The 5,795-nt window shown below is 36.9% G+C and overlaps 1 protein-coding gene across 1 annotated transcript in view; it reads left to right on the plus strand.

Annotated features, from left to right (window-relative positions):
- LOC128367585 (dnaJ homolog subfamily A member 3, mitochondrial-like) overlaps positions 1–4,675 on the plus strand; it is a 297,084-nt gene extending 292,409 nt beyond the window's left edge. The window contains exon 12 of the transcript XR_008321929.1: positions 4,647–4,675. The gene's annotated coding sequence lies outside the window, so the exon portion shown is untranslated. The remainder of the gene's footprint in view (positions 1–4,646) is intronic.
- The last annotated feature ends 1,120 nt before the right edge of the window (positions 4,676–5,795 follow it).

Here is a 5,795-nt window from a genome sequence, read left to right on the forward strand (position 1 = left end):
ACACACACACACACACACACACATACATTTGACACTCTGCTCATCTGCATATGTACACCTTAAACATGCCTTAAGGTCTGTGTTTCCTCAGACAAGGTGGGATATTTTATTCTTTTTACACATTTTGGGGATTTTACCTCTACAAGCAAGCCAACGAGATTTTGGCCTGTCGAGTTCGTCCTTGAGGAGAACTTAACGGTGGATGTTTCTTCTTAGTGTTTAAAATACGCTCCATCACTGACCTTCAGCAGACGTAAGAAGCCAACCCCCCACCACCACCACTCCCCTCCCATCCACCCAACACTAGGGGACATTGGAGGGCGAATTTCCTGTTTATACATAAACGACCTGCAAGTTTCACCCAAACAGACCGAGGTGGGAGAGTCAGCGCTAACGGCTGCTGAACGACTGCTGCAACATGCTGGCTAGTCACAGAGGAAGTGACTGAAACTGTAGAAACAAGTCATCGGCCCTGCCTCAAATGTTTAGGGTTTTTTTTTTTTTTTTTTTTTTTGTGAACCCTCCTGTTGTCCTGCCGGGTCAAATTGACCCCATCTCTTTTGACTGTTCCTTCTTTCTTTCCTTCATTCCTCCTCCCTTCCTTCTTTCCTTCCTTCCTCCCTCTTTCTTTCATTTTTCTTTCATTCTTCCCCTCCTTCCATCTTTCTTTGCTCCGTCCTCCTTCCATACTTCCTTCCTCTTTCCCTTCCTCCTTCCTTATTCCTTTCCTTCCTTCCTTCCTCCTTTCCTTCCTTCCTCATTCCTTCCTTCCTTCCTTCCTTCTCTCCTTCCTTCTTCATTCCTTCCTTCCTTCCTTCTTTCCTCCCTTCCTCCTTAAATCCTCATGGTGTCTTATTGTATAGAATCAAAGGCCACAAAGTTGCTGTTGTTACTAATGGGCTTGTTCAAAGTTAATAATTTATCATTTTTATTAGCAACGTTTGGGTTACTAGGTTGTGAAGGATGTAGTTTAACCTACTTTTGTGTTTCCATGTTTTTAACTGGCTCCTAAATTACCTTACCTGGCTCCGAATACCATTTATTAAGAACTTCTTATTTACTGCTACATTCCTCATATGGTCAGCCTCGTGGTTTTAAGCTGTATTTAGTGATGTTTCGACCTTCTGCTTGAGACATGTTGGTGCTTTCTGATTTATGCTGTTGAATGTTTGGACCCCAGTATACCTGCAGTCCTGTTTTTTTTTGTTTTTTACCTCGTTGTATAACTCAACTTTTTACCTAGATTAACAAACAGCAGAGCCGATGGATTACTGAACTCAAATGAGGCTTTCATCCAGATTTCCTACATTTTCAACTGTAGGTTTAACGGTTTGCTGTTAAACTTGAGACTTTTTTTTATAGGCTCAATAAAAGAACTCAAGAGCTAAAAAAAAAAAAAAAAAAAAAAAGACAAAGCACATTATGCTGGAAGAGGATGAACACCAACTATATACATCTGTCACAACTTGACAACTCAAACGTTGCTCTCATTAATGGGTCACTAATCTAAAATCTTAAGTAAATGATTAATCAACATTGGAGCCTTTTGGTAGAATTTAAAATGAATCCTCTGTTCGTTAACGTGATTCTGGTTCAATTGTTATAAAATTTCAGATGAAGGATATTTACAGTTTTTTACTATAATATGTCATAATAATTATAAGTGTATGACACAGGTGTTGGATTACTTTTTGCCCTGATAGAAACTGAAAGAGACACAAGTCTGTAAACTTTTATGATTCATGTTTTTGTGTTTTTACTTTTCCTCTGAAACACTGACATATAACTTGCGGTACTAGATCCTGTTGACGTCAGTGCAGTGCCATTTAAAAAAAACCCAGTCTGCTTTATTTTTAAGTTTTAAGCAGTATGCCTTAATTTTTAATTTTTTTTTCTTGCTCATGTTGCATGATGTAAATTGTCTCTGTACAGAAATGAACAAATACTCTTTGTAAGTAGTTTGTGATGTAAAGTTTTATTTATTCTCACACTGTGACAGTAGGTATTATGTACAGTATTTGGTGCACCTGAGTCATAAACCATAAAGGGAAATTATTTTTCATTAAGTTAATATTCAGAAATATATATTTTTCAAATCAATACTTTTTTTTTTTGTTAAGTCTGACTGAGAGAGTGTGAGATTAAGATTGGGGGTTAATTAAGTGCAGCTGGTGTTTTTTATCTAGTAAAACTGACACATAGTCCTTTAACAGGAACGTGTAATCTGTGATCTGTGTTTCCATTTCCCGTGTCTCTTTTTCAGCCTTGATAATCTACCATCAGTAACTGACAGTGGCATCATTAAAAACTTTTAAAATATATCTCTGAGTCTCAAGTAGCTTGTCTGTTGTTCACTGTCATCTTTTATTTGGTCTTCCTTCCAAATTCAAGCTTCTTTCTCTCTAAATTGTCCATCTGACTCGGATCCTGTTTGAAAATCATGAGCGAGTGGATCTCATTATCTCATTGAGTTTCTTTTATTTTTTAATGCTTCATTGGTCTCGTCCTGATGGAGGGGAATCATCTTGCTAAGTGCTGATCCTTCTCTTGGGATCTTGAAAGCTTCCTCTTTATCTGTTCTCCTACTTTTCCCAGCCCTCCTCCGTCCTTCTCTTTCTTTCCCAGTGAAAGACTCGGACCTGACAACTTCCTTGTGTTACCCAGAGACAATTTCCTCAGGGATATTGGTTCTTTCTTGTCTGCGGTCAGTGAGAGTCTCTTCTTCCATCGGGAACGTTTCCCCTTCTTCAGGTTATCCATGTTCAGTATATCCAGTGACACGATACTCTTCTTCTTCTTTCGTTTATTAGGCACTGCCCCGCTCAGTTGACTCCAGGCTTTGTTCAGAGGGGACTCCTTCTTCTTTTTCTTCTTCTTCTCCTGCCAAAAAAAGGTGCTTTCTTTCGAGGAGGAGCCACCCATAGCGAGTTGCCCTGCAAGAGGAAGCAAAATGTTATTTAGTCAAACACAGATTGTTCTGGAGGAGAGTTGGATCTTTGTCTCAATACAGTTACGTACGGAAGCAAGGAGAGGCCAAAAAAGTAAAACATTCAATTCAAAAATAAGTCGGTTTAATTTCATAATTAGATATTCAGCTACTTATAAAATATAGATTATCATGGTCTTTCTTTGCTTCTGTACAAAGGACAATTACCAGATTCTGCTTTAAATTAATATATAAACATTTATATAGAATAAAAATAAAAATTTAATTTACACTGCTGCTGCTAGAAAATGTTTTCAGCTATTTAATCTGAAATTATGAAATTATTTCCTCACAAAACTGAAATTTTATGTAGCCTAGTTAGCATTAAGATTGAACACGCTCATGTTTATAATAAATATTACATTTCATACAAGTAAAGACAACACAGTGTGCTGCATGACAGATAACGATACTACGAAGGTGAAGTAACGAAACTAAACAGGTTTTCAATATCAGTCATATTTCTTTTTAAGCTCTAAAGTAAATGTACACTCTGCTTTCTCTATGCTCTTTTTTACGTCATCAAACACACACAGACCCACGCAGGCTTAAATATGTACATACACACCTTAAGTCTTCTCAGCAGTCAGTCAAAGCAGGTTTTGTTTTCCGTGCTGAGGTCTATAACCGGAGTCTAAAAATACACCTTTTGTTTCAAAGTGACTGATGAACCAGATCAGACAGCACTTCCATTACACCTTGACTAATTCTGAGCGAGAGATCACCCAGAAGGGTTATTTATTCCTCATTACTGTAATCGACTTACATGCGATCAGCCACAAGGAACGGGGAAAGAACCAAGTTGATGAACTGGTTTAGTTACATTCTGTGATGCTCCTTTCTGTTTTAAAGACACCAAATGTGTGTTTCACTCTTAAATGCCCGTGTATGATTATTTCATGTATGCAGTTTATTACACTTATACACTTTTTAATGTGGCAAATTTAATAGGTTGTTTTTTTTTCTGCTGAAGACACTTTGTGATTGTCATGGTAGGAAAAGCACAGGTGTTACTAATTAACATTAATGATGGCAGTTAGCCAGGACGCTGAAACTGACGCAGCTAAATGAAATCCAACCATCATCAATTTTAATTTTACACCTTGTGCTTTTTCATGCTGAGAGACGTCAAAAAGACTTACATTAAAAGACTCTATCTTTAAAGTCTCTGCTGGACATTGGACTAAGTGTAAAAGTTGTTTGACACGTACTGCAGTGTCATTTGTGAAATCCAATAGAAGGAATATTACATAAATGGCACAGTTAAAGTCAACGTTATCTATTCTTAGACCTTAACTGGAGTTGGAGGGTGCTTCATTATTCAGGTCAAAGGTCAAGGACAGAGGGTGTTGAAGTCTGTACTGATTGTGACTTATTAGTTTATATATAAATAAATAATAATAAAAGTGTTTATTTGACTTGTCTGAATATTATTATCATCCATTGTTAAGTAAGACTGGATATCTTACTTACTTTAAAGGTGCAGTGTGTAGAATTTAGTGCTGAACTATGTATCGTCTGATGTAGTGAATATATGACTACTATGATGAGTATAGATATTTTACTGGTGAAAAATAAACCTAATTATTACAGCTATATGTAGTAGTAAATATATAACTAAACTTTAGTATATTATAATTGGAATTTGAAGTATTTAAAGGCGCAGTATGAAGAATTTAGTGACATCTAGCAGAACAGACTTGGCAGAAATGGAATATAACATTCATGCATATGTTTTAATTAATGTATAACCACCTGAAAATAAGCTTAAAATGAGCTCTATATATCTACTTAGGGGCTGGGTCTCCTTCTATTGAGGCCACCATGTTTCTACAGTAGCCCAGAACAGACAAACCAAACACTGGCTATAGAGAGGGCAAAGGTGGGGTATTCAGTTGTTTGCAATCTACAACCTCATTGCTAGATGTCACTAAATCCTTCACACTGGTCCTTTAACACTGTGACAAATCTTAAAGTTAAAACAATCATACATTTTTACTGTTTTGTGTGTTTTATTTGTTTGTTTGCACTTTCACAGCAACCAGGTGCAATATCAAGAGTCACTCATTTATTGACAGTCCAGTTTAACAATCCATACCAGCCTGACTGAGTATAAACCTCATTGATCTAGAAGGTATAACTCACTCACACACTCATTCATTCGTTCGCTCATGCCGTTTACTCAGAAATAAAATCAGTTTGTTACGGTGCTCTACCGCAACCAAAACAACTTTGACACAAAAACCCAACCTCAGATCGACTTCTGTTTCACCAGTCTTGCATATTTGTTTGACTGTGTGAAGAAACCACATCAGAAGTTGTCTCTATTTTTTTACTGTTTTGTGTGTTTTGTTTGTTTATTTGCACTTTGACTGTTTTATGTATCTACTGTTACATCTTTCACAGCAACTAGGTGCAATATCAAGAAGCACTGATTGATCTAGAAGGTATAAGTTACTCACACACTCATTCATTAGTTCACTCATGCCGTTTACTCAGTTTCTTAAGGTGTTCTACGGCAACCAAAACAACTTTGACACAAAAACCCAACCTCAGATCGGCGCGTGCTCAGATAAGAGTTACATCTCGTTTGCAGCTCAGCTCGACTAGCTGATTGCTAGCTATTACCTTTCCCACATGTTACATAATCCTGAGAAAAAGAATAAAGCAATCAAATGTCCGTGTGGTCTATTTTAAATGGAAATCATACGGTTCTCATGTGTATTGTGTATAGATACAAGGTTTGTTGTTGATTTGATTTTGATTTGATACAATCAGTGAAGCCTTTCCTGTTTTGTTGTGTGGCCTG

The sequence above is a fragment of the Scomber japonicus genome, chromosome 2 (genome assembly GCF_027409825.1).
Source record: "Scomber japonicus isolate fScoJap1 chromosome 2, fScoJap1.pri, whole genome shotgun sequence".
NCBI lineage: Eukaryota > Metazoa > Chordata > Actinopteri > Scombriformes > Scombridae > Scomber > Scomber japonicus.